The sequence below is a fragment of the Antechinus flavipes genome, chromosome 3, assembly GCF_016432865.1.
Source record: "Antechinus flavipes isolate AdamAnt ecotype Samford, QLD, Australia chromosome 3, AdamAnt_v2, whole genome shotgun sequence".
In the NCBI taxonomy this organism is placed as follows: Eukaryota; Metazoa; Chordata; class Mammalia; order Dasyuromorphia; family Dasyuridae; genus Antechinus; species Antechinus flavipes.
The window spans coordinates 228,650,167-228,664,333 of NC_067400.1; the positions used below are offsets into that span (position 1 = coordinate 228,650,167).

Below are 14,167 nucleotides of genomic sequence, written 5' to 3' on the forward strand. Positions count from 1 at the left end.
TGATTTTAAAAATCCTTTTTGAGTTTTTCCAAGAGAATCTTTTGAGCTTGAGAGCAGTTCATAGTCCCCTGTGAGACTTCACATGTAGTAGGCATTTTGCCATTGCTGTCCTCTCTCAGTTTGTGTTCTGATATTTTCTGTTTCCATAGTAGTTTTCTATGGTAAGGCTCTTTTGCTTTTTAGCTCATTTTTAAAAGGATGTTCTGTTCCTGGGAATGGAGGAGATTGTCCAAAGCTTTTTTAGCAGAGGTACAGAGGCTTCTCACTGATTTTCTGCACTGGGGCTAGAGTTACTGCAGGCTTTTCCATTGCTCTTGATAGGCCTGGCCAGTCCTGTCTGTTATGCTAGGGCCTGGGGGCTCAAAATTTGCCATCTTTGGTTGGATTGAAAGTCTCACAAATACCTGCTGGCCCTCTGAATCAGGACAGAATAGCTAGCACCAATGTATTGACTAAAAACCTGCTGCTAGATTCTCAACACTGCATCTGTGCTAGGCCCCTGTTCTTCCTACTCAAGAGAGATAGAGCTTTCCCGAAATCCTTCCAAGAGATTTTAAGCTGGAAAATTGTTTCACTCTGAAATGTTTGTGGGTTCTATCACTCCAAAATCTGTTCAGCGGCTTGATCTAGGTTTGATTCTGAAGGAAGCTGAGGAAAGCTCAAGCAATGTCCTTGCTTATCTCCATCATCTTGGTTTCATCCCTTTGGAGCCATTGCTACCTTCTCTGTGATATTCATCATTAATGGTGAAAGAAATTCATCATAAAAATCTCTGCAGATTTTTTCTATTTTTCTTCTGTCTGTCCTTCTATTTTCATCCTTGTAATAATTTTACTTAGTTTGGTCTCTCATTTAAATTTGCTTAAAATGTTTTTACCTTTTATTGCTTCTCTCTCATTAAATAATCTTATATTTAAAAATATATATTTTACTTCTTTGGTAAGGTTTTACAGGAATTTATATTCTACTCTGATGTTGACTTTGGATTCTATTTATCTCCACTTGGCAAGTTAATTAAGCATTTTCTGACTGAAATACTTTTTAGGTTCCTTTGCTTTTTTTGCTGTGGAAATTGACTTGTTTTAGTTAAACTTTGATATGAAACTGTTTATATTTGTATCCTTTCTTTCAGTTACTATCGTTTTCAAGTATGTCCTATATCTTTTCCTTATTTTTCTTCTTCTAGATTTGAAGTGCTCATAAAGGGAAGCCCGAGTGGGAATGAAAAAAACATGGTAGACCCATGACTAGAGAAAACAAATCATAGAATCCTAATAGGGACAATGAAGCATGCCAGCACTTAGTATAGACCTAGGAAAGGAAATGGAAGACAGTGGCAGGATCTCAGGAAAGCAAGAAACAAGCCAAAGATAACCTGACCATCTATGCTGTCCATGGGAACAAGAGCAGGCAGACACTGGCACAAAATCCTGAAGATTTAAGGCTGAAGATATAAGTAAGCAGAAGATACCAAACATCCTGAAAAAACATCATGTTTCAAGGAGCATATAAGAGAAAAATCCAACTTGGCCTAAGGACTTTGAGTATCTGAAAATCATAAAACAATTATTGAAAAATAAAATTATAAATCAAAAAGAATTAGAAGAAATAGCATAGGTAGAAAGTAGGAAAAAATTACCCATCCCTGAAAAACCAAACAGCACTCAATGATTACAAGAAACAAGAACTGTCTAAATAAAATCCAAAGATTTTTTTAAATAGAAAAATAAAAACCATAAGATATCTGCTGTCAAAAATGACTCACCCGGAAAACTGCATGAATATTATGAACAAAAAATGGTCACATACCAAAAAAATCACAAGTTAAAACTGCCCAGACTTATTTAGAACCATATAGCAAAAGAAAATGGAAAGAATCTATTAGCTACTTCTTGAAAAACCACCCAGAGAAAGGTCATAGAAAAAAAATTCAGAGCTTCTGAATTAAAGAAAATGTTACAAACAGCCAAAAAAATAGTCTTAATATCAAAGACTTAGTCAGGATTACATAAGACTTGGCAATCACTTCATTAAAGATGAGAAAAAATCAGTATACAATATTCCAAAAGACATAAGATAAAGGTTTGTAAGCAAGAATAATTTAACCCACAAGAAAATGGGGGAAATGGACCATTTTTACAATATAGCATTTCTAAGCATTCATGATGAAAGGAGCACACCTGAGTAAAAATTTTGAAATGAAAACACAGAAATTAAGCATTTAGAAAGATAATATATTTTAGCAATTGATAGGGACTAAATTAATATAAAATGTTTACTTTCTCACAAGAGGAAAAGAGAAAACTAGCCCTTTAGAATCTTAATAATTTCATGGGTCATATAGGGAATTAATGACAAATAGAAGAACAAGGGGTTGGTTTGGGTTTTTCATTATTTGGTTTTTTTTTTTTTTTTTTTGGTCTGTGTGATTTTCAATTTTCTTTTTTGTTTTTTCCCCATTTAATAATATTTTTTCCAATTATATGTAAATCTAGTTTTCAACATTTACTTTTATAAAATTTTGATTTCCATTTTTTTCTCCCTTTCTCTCTTCCCCTCCCCAAGATGGCAAGCAATCTGATATAGGTTATACATATACAATCATACTAAAAATATATCTACATTAGTCATGAAAAATCAAAAGAGAAAAAACACAGGAAAGAAAAATTTATAAAAAGTGAAAACAGTATGCTTTGATCTGCATTCAGATTCCATAGTTCTTTCTCTGGATGTGGATAGCATTTTCTATCAAAAATCTTTTGGAATTGTCCTAAGTCATTGAATTGCTGAGAAGAGCTAATTATATAAATGTTGATTATTATACGATGTTGCTATTACAGTGTGCAATGTTATCTTGGTTCTGCTCACTTCACTCATGAAACTGTTCATGTAAGTCCTTCCAGGTCTTTCTGAAATCTGCCTGCTCATCATTTCTTATAGAAAGCAGTATTTCATTACATTCATATTCATCACATTACATACATACATACAAACACAATTTGTTTGGCCATTCCCTTTGCTGGGCATCCCCTCAACTTTCAATTCTTTGCCATCATAAAGAGAGCTGCTATAAACATTCTTATACATTTGGGTCCTTTTCCATTTTATGATCTTTTTAAGATACAGATCTACTAATGGCATAGTTGAATTAAAGGGATGTACACAGCCCTTAATGCATAGTTCCAAATTTTTCTCCAGAATGATTGAATCATTTCACAACTCCATCAGCAATGCATTAGTGCCCCAGTTTTCCCACATCCTCTTCAACCTTTATCACTTTTCTTTTCTGTCATATTAGCCAATTTGATAGATATGAGAGGTAATGTCTCAGAGGTGTTTTAGCTTGCATTTCTCTAAACAATAATGATTTAGAACATTTTTCCATGTGACTATATATGGCTTTAATTTCTTCATATGAAAATTATTCATATCTTTTGATCATTTATCAATTGGGGAATAACTTGTATTTTTATAAATTTGATTCAGTTCTCTATATATTTTAGAAAGGAGTCATCTATCAAAAATATTGGCTGTAAAAATTGTTCTCCAGTTTTCTGATTCCCTTCTAGGTTGCAATAATTTTGGTTATCTAAGACCTTTTTAATTTAATGTATTCAGAATTAGTGGTTTTGTATTTCATAATGTTCTCTGTCTTCTATTTGGTCATAAATTCTTCTCATCTCTATAGATCTGATAGGTAAACTATTCCTTGCTTTCCTAATTTGCATATGGTATCACCCTTTATGTCTAAATCATGTACCTATTTTTAACTTATCTTGGTAAAAAGTGTGAGATATTGGTCAATGCCTAGCTTCTGCTATTTTGTAATTTCCTTCACAGTTTTTGCAAATCGTGAGTTCTTATCCCAGAAAATGGAATCTTTAGATTTAGCAAACAGTAGATTGCTGTAGTCATTGTGTTTTGTGTATATAATCTATTCTACCAATCCACCATTCTATTTCTTAGGTAGTACTAACAAATTTTGATGTTTGCTACTTTATAATATAGTTTTAAATCTCATATCGGTAGGCCCCATTCATTTGCATTTGGCCCCATTCATTTGCATTTTCTCCCATTACTTCCCTTGATATTCTTGATCTTTTGTTCTTCCACATGAATTTGGTTATTTTTTCTAGCTCTATAAAATGAATTATTTGGTTTGATTGGTATAGCACTGAAAAATAAATTACTTTAATCAGAATTATTATTTTTATTATATTAGCTTGGCCTACCCATGTACAACTGATATTTTCCCAGTTATTTAGATCTGACTTTATTTGTGTGAAAAGTGTTTTGCAATTGTGTTTATATAGTTCCTGAATTTGTCATGACTTGGTAGTGGTTTTATCCCATTTTGGGGATCTTAAGAGAGGGAAAAGAAGGGAAAGAAAAAAGAATATAATAGAGAAGAAATAAGGAAGAAGAGGGTGGAAAATACTACTCATATTTGGGTTACATATAGAGAACATATAAAGATTAGGATAAAGTAGGAGAAGTTGTCATCACATGAACCTCACTCTTATCTGATTTGAGAAAGAACAGTTGAATACATGTGTTCAAAGAGTTTGGTGGTGTAATACATTAAACTTAAAAGGGAAAGAAGTGGGGGAGAGGGAAAAGGAAATTAGATTTAAAAGCAAGGTTAAAGTTTAGGAGGAAATTTTCTTAAGTAAAACAAACTTCAGCTTCAAATAGTGAATTGTAAAAGGAAAATTATAAGAATGAAAGTGTAAGAACTAGTGATTAGGCCATGGAAGGGGAAAAGACAGGAGTGGCAGTGGAGTAGAGCTCACCAGTGTCAATCACATCTTTTCTCTTTCATTACTTTGTTCTTTGTAAAGAAGAGAGAAATGAAAGAGGGAATATATAAATGGCTAAATCGAAGAAATTAATCAATTAACAATCATAACTGTAAAGGTGAATAAGATGAACTCATCAACAAAGTGGAAGAGGATAACAGAATAGATTAGAAAGAAAATTCAACAATATTTTGTTTACAAGAAACATACTTGAAATATATTCACAAAAAGTTAAATTGAGGAAGTAGAGCAGAATTTATTGGGGCATCTAAACTAACAAAGAATAAAATTAGGGATAACAATTATGGTCTCACACAAAAAAATGAAAATAATCCTGGTTAAAAGAGATAACTCGAGAAATCGCATTATGTTTAAAGACGCTATAGACAATATAAACACTATATTTGTGCATATATATTATATATATAATGTTTATATTACATGCATTATATATACATTGAATGAAATAAATTAAAATTATTCAAGGGAAAAGTATATGGTGAAATAATGAAAATATAATAGTTGGGAATCTTTGCAGAAGTAGAAAAATCTAGTAAAATGATAAGAAAGTTTTGAACCTAGTTAGAACTTGGAAAAAGTTAGATATGAGAGCTCTCTGAACAATAGTGAAGGGGAGTAGAAAAAAATTTAAGTATTTTCAGCTGTGCATGTCATCTTTATAAAAATTAATCATGTGCTAGAGCATAAAAACTTAATAATCAATTGCAGAAAAGCAGAAAGTTAAATATGTTTTTTATAAGCCAGAATTTATCTACTGGGCCTGCATTTCAAAGAGATCATAAAAAGGGAAAAGGACCTGCATGTACAAAAATATTTGTTGCTGTCCTTTTTGTAATGGCAAGAAAACTGAATGGATACCCATCAGATGGGAAAAGGCTAAATAAGTTATGGTACATGAATGTTTAGGAATATTATTGTTCTATAAAAAATGATCAACAGGATGATTTCAGAAAGGCCTGGAGAGTTTTACATGAACTGATGTCAAGAAAAGTGAATAGAACCAAGAGAACATTGTATTCAGCAACAAGATTATGTGATGATCAATTCTGATGGATGTGGCTCTTTTCAGCAGTGAGGTAATTCAGGACAATTCTGGTGGACTTGTGATAGAGAGAGCCATTTGCATCCAGAGTGAGAACTGCCAGGATGGGGTGTGGATCACAACATATTATTTTCATCTTTTTTTGTTGTTGTTTGCTTGCTTTTTTGTTTTTCTCATTTTTTTTCCCTTTTTGATCTGATTTTTCTTGTGCAATATGATAAATGTGGAGATGTGTGTAGAAGAGATGTAAATGTTTAACATATATTGTATTGCTTGCTATCTGGGGGAGGGGATGAAAAGGAAGGAAGGGAAAAAATTTGGAACATGGGGTTTTGCAGGGATGAATATTAAAAACTATCTTTGCATGTATTTTGAAAATAAAAATCTATTTTTAAAAACCCAAATTTAAACAATTATAAAAATAAAGGTTCTTTGAAAAAAGAATACAAATTTAAATGAAGACTAAGTAATTTAATCCTAAAGAACTGGTGGGCTTCTAAAAAATAAACCACAAAAATAATAGATAATCTCATTTTTAAAATGACAACAATAAGATAATATGCTAAAACTTTGGGATAAATCAAATCAGTCTGGACCAAATGGAAACATTATATCTTTAAATACATTTTATCAATAAAAGAAAGAATAAATCAACAAATTCAGTTTGTAACTGAAAAATCTAGAAAAGCCACAATGAAAAAAAAAACAACTAAATAAAAAGAAGGAATTGTGAAAAAGAAAGGATTTCACATCATTGGAAGTTTAAAAACAATTGAACCAATAAAAAAAACTAGGAAGTATTTTTTGTGGAGAAAATATTAATAAATAAATAAATCACTAGCAAATTGATGTTTCAAAAATATTGCTATTATTTGTCCTTTGTTCTCAAAGATGAATATGATATCTGGGAGATGATGACAACATGCAAGTGAATTGGATTTGGTGAAATCAAATCACTCAAGGTGTGTGCAAGGTCACTAATTTCAGTTTTTCCTCCAGAACCATTTGAGTCCAGTGGCCAGATATAGACAGGACAAGTGGAAATGGCCCTGTATGCAATAGGAGACCTTAGGCCTTTTTAAAGCAAAAGTCTTGCAAAGGAAATGCTAGCTGTGGCAATAAGAGTTGAGAAAGAGATTAAAGAAATTAGAGTAAGTAATGAGGAAACCAAATGATCACTCTTTGCTGATGATATGATGGTATACTTAGAGAACCCCAGAGATTGTACTAAAAAGTTGTTAGAAACAATCCACACCTTTAGCAAAGTTGCAGGATACAAAATAAAACCACACAAGTCATCAGCATTCTTATATATCACTAACAAAATCCAACACTTAGTTACAAAGAGAAATTCCATTTAAAGATACTGATAGTATAAAATACTTAGGAATCTGACAAGGGAAAATCAGAAACTTTATGAGCAAAACTACAAAACACTTTCCACACAAATTAAGTCTGATCTAACCAATTGGAAAAATATTAAATGTTCTTGGATAGGGCGAGCAAATATAATAAAGATGACAATACTACCTAAACTAATTTATTTATTTAGCTCTATACCAATCAGACTTCCAAAAAACTATTTTAATGACTGAGAAAAAAATAACAACGAAGTCCATATGGAAAAACAAAAGGAAAAGAATTTCAAGGAAATTAATGGAAAAAAAATCAAATGAAGGTGGCTTAGCTATACCAGATCTAAAATTATATTATAGAGCAGCAGTTACCAAAACCATTTGGTATTGGCTAAGAAATAGATTAGTTGATCAGTGGAATAAGTTAGTTTCAAAAGACAAAACAGTCAATAACTTTAATACTCCAGTATTTGACAAACACAAAGACCCCAGCTTTTGGGATAAGAACTCACTGTTTGACAAAAATTGCTGGGAAAATTGGAAACTAGTCTGGCAGAAACTAGGCATTGATCCACACTTAACACCGTACACCAAGATAAGGTCAAAATGGGTTCATAAAGAATGAGATTATAAATAAATTAGAAGAACATAGGAAAGTTTACCTCTCAGACCTGTGGAGGAGGAAAGAATTTGTGACCACAGAACTAGAGGTCATTATTGATCACAAAATAGAAAATTTTGATTATATGAAGTTAAAAAGCTTTTGTACAAACAAAACTAATGCGGACAAGATTAGAAAGGAAACAATAAACTGGGAAAACATTTTTACAGTTAAAGTTTCTGATAAAGGCTCATGTCCAAAATATAGAGAGAATTGACTCTAATTTATAAGAAATCAAGCCATTCTCCAATTGATAAATAGTCAAAGGATATGAACAATATTCAGATGAAGAAATTGAAACTATTTCTAGCCATATGAAAAGATGCTCCAAGTCATTATTAATCAGAGAAATGCAAATTAAGACAACTCTGAGATACCACTACACACCTCTCAGATTGCCTAGGATGACAGGAAAAGATAAGGCTGAATGTTGGAGGAGATGTGGCAAAAATGGGACACTGATACATTGTTGGTGGAATTGTGAATACATCCAACCATTTTGGAGCGCAATTTGGAACTATGCTCAAAAAGTTATCAAACTGTACATACCCTTTGATCCAGCAATGCTACTACTGGGCTTATACCCCAATAAAATCTTAAAGAAGGGAAAGGGACCTGTATGTGCAAGAATGTTTGCGGCAGCCCTCTTTGTAGTGGCTAAAAACTGGAAATTGAATGGATGCCCATCAATTGGAGAATGGCTAAATAAATTGTGGTATATGAATGTTATGGAATATTATTGTTTGGTAAGAAATGACCAACAGAATGATTTCAGAAAGGCCTGGAGAGACTCACAAGAACTGATGCTGAGTGAAATGAGCAGGGCCAGGAGATCATTATATATTTCAGCAAAATACTATATGATGATCAATTCTGATGGACCTGGCCATCTTCAGCAATGAGACGAACCAAATCAGTTCCAATGGAGCGGTAATGAATTGAAACAGCTACACCTAGCAAAAGAACTCTGGGAGATGACTAAGAACCATTACATTGAATTCCCAATCCCTATATTTTTGCCTGCCTGCATTTTTGATTTACTTCACAGGCTAATTGTACAATATTTCAGAGTCCAATTCTATTTGTACAGCAAAATAACGGTTTGGACATGTATACTTATTTTGTATTTAATTTATACTTTAATATATTTAACATGTATTGGTCATCCTGCCATCTAGGGGAGTTGGTTGGGGGAAGGAGGGGAAAAATTAGAACAAAAGATTTGGCAATTGTCAATGCTGTAAAATTACCCATGCATATAACTTGTAAATAAAAAGCTATTAAAAATTTTAAAAAATAAAGTCTTACAAAGGTCTCAATTTAACTAAGGCAACTACCCATTTAGTTATTAACACTAGATAAGAAAGAAATGAAAGAAAATCAAATGACAAATTTCAAAAGTTAAAAAGCAGGATTTATAAATGAAAAAGAAATAAAGAGAATTATTAGAAATTAGTTTGACCAACTGTATATTCACAAAATTGATAACTTTAGATGAAATGGATACATATTTAGACTATAAAATATTCAGATTAATATGTATATGTTGTTTTCCTATTAGAATGTGAGCTCCCTGATGCTTTTCTATTTGTATCCTCAGCTTAATATGGTACTTTCAGAATAAGCATCTAATAAATGCTTTTTTCCCCATTCATTCATTTAGAGATACAAGAAAAATGTATAATTGCTTTCACTTTGGTGACATTATTCAGTGCTAATCATGAACCATAACTAACGGTTCTTTTCTTGAAGTATTCATGATTATAATCAGGAGACTTTGGATAATATACAAACTCTTGCTTTCTCATTCTTTATTCCTGATCCATGTCTGCTAATACATATCTTGCTATTCTTACCCATTCCCACCTTTGAATTGAAATCACCAAGTATCAAGATATATATTGGTTGAACTTTTTTCTTCCAGTTTCTTTTAGAGTTCAACATCTTTTGTTTGGTTGAGATAAGAGTGAAGTTTATGTGAAAGCTACTTCCACTACTCCTTCCTCCATATCTATATATTCTTTATATGCATCCCAGTTATGAGAAATAGTTCTAACCCCCTTCATCCTCACTTCTCTCCTAATATCTATTTTCCTTATCTTTTCCTTTCTCTCTTAAAGACATCAAAATAGAGCAAATCCACAATTAATCCCTGTTTATCAAATCATGGCAAATAAATATAATTCTGTATGGTAAGAAATGATAAATAGAATTTAAAAAGAGAAGCATGGGAAGACAACATGAAATGATACAAAGTCAAGTGAGATTGCTTCTTAAGGACCATGCCTAAGTGAAGGGACAGGTCAATTCTCCAAGACCTCCACATAATATCTGAATCATAACATTTGAAGAAGTTGCAAAACAGCCTTTACTGACCCAGGTATTGATTATGGACTGGGAATGAAATTAATAGGAGGCAGAGGGAAGAGGAGAGAAGTCAGACAATGCAACAACCCCTCAGTAGGGAGGTCAGAGAACAGCAACTGCCTCTCAGTCTCCTTGTATCATCAATCATCAATCATCATTCATCAATCATCATCATCCTCTCACATGAAGAGATCCATTCTACGGGTCTGAATTAGACCTCCAGCAGGTGGCTCCCATAGCACATCAATTGCTAAAATTCATTTCCTATATTGGTACATCCAATTAGATAAAGATCCTACAGTTAGAGGACCATCAATCAAGTTAAAGTTTATAAATGGTCATGCTGAACTTGGAAATTTTCTTGGCAAAGATAACTGGAGTAGTTTCCTATTTCCTTCTCAGGAAAGGAAATCAAGGCAAACAGATTAAATGGCTTATCCAGGATTATACATCTAGTAAGTGTCTGAGGTCAGATTTGAACTCACAAAGCTAAGTCTTCCTGATTTCAAATCCAGCACTCTATCCACTGTACCACCTAGTTTCCCCCATAGATGGACTAAAACCCCATCAATCTTATTACCATTCTCTGCTCCTTTTCTTGCCATTCTACCATCATTACTGTAGAAGTGGAAGGGAGCAACATGGTTCTGAGACTGTTGCTTATATATTTCTTATTCCTTGGTTTGCTACGGTCAAAAGTTTCATTGCTGACTGGTTAGCCTCTCTGTCTTAGCAACACTGGTCTTCAGAAAGCAGACATAATCATCTGTCAAGATTGTACTCAAAAACTTTGCTGCTGGGTAGAACCTGTCAGAGCTTGTGTTCCACTGATACAGTCTTCAGGAACACAGGATTACTTCCATATCACAACAAAGCATCAAAAAGTGGTGTTGCAGAGCAAAAATACACAAATAAATAAAAAATACATATATAAAATAAAAACAGTAATTTCAGAGGGCAGTGACAACTAGTGGAAATCAGGAAAGGAATCTTTAAGAAACAATAATATTAGTACTAATGATCATCATTATCATTGACATTTATGTTGTTCAGACATGTCTGATTCTTTGTAATCCCATTTGGAGTTTTCTTGGCAAAGATACTAAGGTGGTTTGCCATCTCCTTCTCCAGTTCATTTTACAGGTGAGGAAACTGAGGTAAACAGGACAAAAACAGGTTTACAAAAATTCTCTTATTTGAGCCTCATGACAAACCTGTAAAGCAGCTACTACAGATATTTTTATAAGCTCAGTTGCACAAATGAGGAAACTGAAATTCAGAGAAATTAAAGGACTTGATCATAGTCACTTAGGAAGTAAATTTCATAGTTAGATTTGAACCTAGTTCTTTCTGATTCCAAATCCAGAACTCGAGTCATCATTCCTAGATGGAGCAACTTATTTAGTCAAAAGAAAAAGAAGGAGGAGAAAAAGGAAGAAGAGAAGAAGGAGGAGAAAAAAAAGGAGGAGGAGGAAGAAGAGGAAGAGGAGAAAAAGAAGGAGGAAGAGGAGTAATAGGAGGAGGAAGGAAGGAAAAGGAGAGGAAGGAGAAGGAAGAAGAGAAGGACCAAAAAAATGCCCAATGACAACATTTCAGATGCTGTGACAGCCAGGTGGAAGAAATGTTTTTGGTCAGCATGATTTCCCATTGATCTTAAAATTATTGTACCCAAACGGCTCATCAAATTGTGGTATATAAAGGCAATGGGATGTAACTACATTGTAAGAAAGGATAAATATAAAGAATACAGAAAAGCATAGTATCCTTAAGTGAAATGATTCAAAATGAAGTCAGCTGAATCAGGAATATACTTTGAGTACGATGTAAATGGAGAGAACAACAACAATAAAACTAACACTCTATAATTATAGTGACCAAAGTTGGCCCTGAAGAAGACATGGAAGGGGAAATTTACCTCTCTCTCTTTTTTTTTTTTAAAGATGTGGGGAACTATGGGTGTTGAACCTTCATTAAACTGCTAATTTTCTCTTTTTTTAATTCTTTGTTATAGGGTTATGGGTCTTTGTAGGGAAAAGGGTGTTTTTGGAAATCTAGTTGATATAAAAACAAAATCCACCAATAATATCATCATAAAAGACCCTTTCACATAGGTATAACTGGACCTCTCTTATGAGGTTACTGACATGCAATCGATGGGGAGAAAAGTGATTATTTTGAGTTTGGGTAGAAGTCTAGAGGTTAAAATAGAAAATTTTCTCAGGACTTCATGCATGTTTCTTTTAATAGAGTCTTTGTCAATCTCTTTGTTCAATTTAAGAATTAATTCAAATAATTCTTCCATATAGAGAAAGACAAATTACTTTTATATTTACTTTATACTTCACATGACATGATTTCCAGACCCACCCTCATCTTCATTATTTTCCCCTAGATGAGTTTTAAATGGTCAAAGCCCCTCTTAAAAGGCGGTATCCAGAACTGGACACGATATTCCAGCCATGACCTTAACCATCACAGAGCATACTACATTGGTATACCATATCTCTATTAATAGCCCTTCCAACTTCAAAGTTATGTCCTATGAGCACAATTTAAGATTACTGACTGGCCTTTTTTGAGAGAATACAAAGGCAGTTGCTATCTACAACTTGGCATTGGAAACATTGGCTCTTACCTTGAAAGTACGTGTCAATAGCAGCTGGAATCTGAGTAGATATTTGGTTTAATATCACTTGAAGAGAGAGAGTAACTTCTGTAGGAGCTGTAATAAAGAGAGACTAGATAGAGGCTTTTTAGATCAGCAATAGTATGCTGAAACCCAGAAATAGGGTGTTTCCCTGACAGCTAAATGTTGCATCACCATGAGAGCTTGTCAGCTGTGGCTTGAGGCTTCTGGCAAATAAGCCTTTCCAAACTGAACAGATAGGGGAGGCTCAAGGACCCAAAGGAAGCCTCCAGAACTGGCACTGTGTAGATTAGTACCAATAGTTACATCCAGGATATTTCTTTCACTGACACAGACATTTCAGTGTATCAAATATGCATCTGAGTGTAGTAGATTCCTGGACTAAAATTCTAGTTCCAAAGGTGAAGTAATATCACCTAAGGTTAGTGAATTCTCTCCTCCTAGGCTGCCATTGAAACCCCAAAGAGTTAGTTGGGTAGTATTTGGCTATCTGATATCATTATAGTAAAAAAGCTCTTTTCTAATTTAGCTTTCTGGCTTATTATTGCATTTGTTACAGCCAATTAAAAGGGTCTATAAAATTAGCTTCCATTTATTTTTATATTATTTGACATATTTGTATCTATGATTTTTACATTTATAATTCAGACTTCACATTAAAAACCAATAATTTGTCTCTGCTAAGTTAAAAAAAAACATACACACACAATAAAAATATAGCAAATGTTTGCCCTTGTGCCACAGAATTTCCCATAAATTTCTGTATATTATTTTTCCACTTGGCTATCCAGCTATATCAGTAGCCCAACCATATTATAAGACACCAAGAAATTCTGTTGAAAAAGTCACCTTTTGCTGGGTTAAGATCTCTGTACAAGGTAAAGAAAGGAATTAGGATCTCATCCACTTTAGTTATCATTGGAAGAAGATATATTCCAACCCTCTATTTAGCTTAGTAAAATTCATCCTTTTAACCAACCACTCTATTACTTGAATGACTAAAAATTTGAGAATCGATTTCAATATTTTTACTATTAAAATTTAGGGAATATATACTCAACTAAATTATGAGATCAAATTATCTAGTGAGATTTGTCTGGAGGGATTTTGTGCCATTAGGCTGAGAAGATGGAGCTAAACTAGCTTAGACAGAAAAATATCACCCATCACAAGAATTAGCCTAATCTTTTTGGAGCTTGTCCAGCCCTAGAGAAGAGTAGCTGGTAATTCAACATGTTGCATAACCTATTTAATTTGCTCTGGTAATATTAATTT

The 14,167-nt window shown here is 33.2% G+C and overlaps 1 protein-coding gene across 1 annotated transcript in view; it reads right to left on the minus strand.

The window, feature by feature from the left end:
* Positions 1–13,068, minus strand: part of LOC127553704 (regucalcin-like) — a 57,162-nt gene extending 44,094 nt beyond the window's left edge. The window contains exon 1 of the mRNA XM_051984621.1: positions 12,881–13,068. The gene's annotated coding sequence lies outside the window, so the exon portion shown is untranslated. The remainder of the gene's footprint in view (positions 1–12,880) is intronic.
* Positions 13,069–14,167: the final 1,099 nt, after the last annotated feature.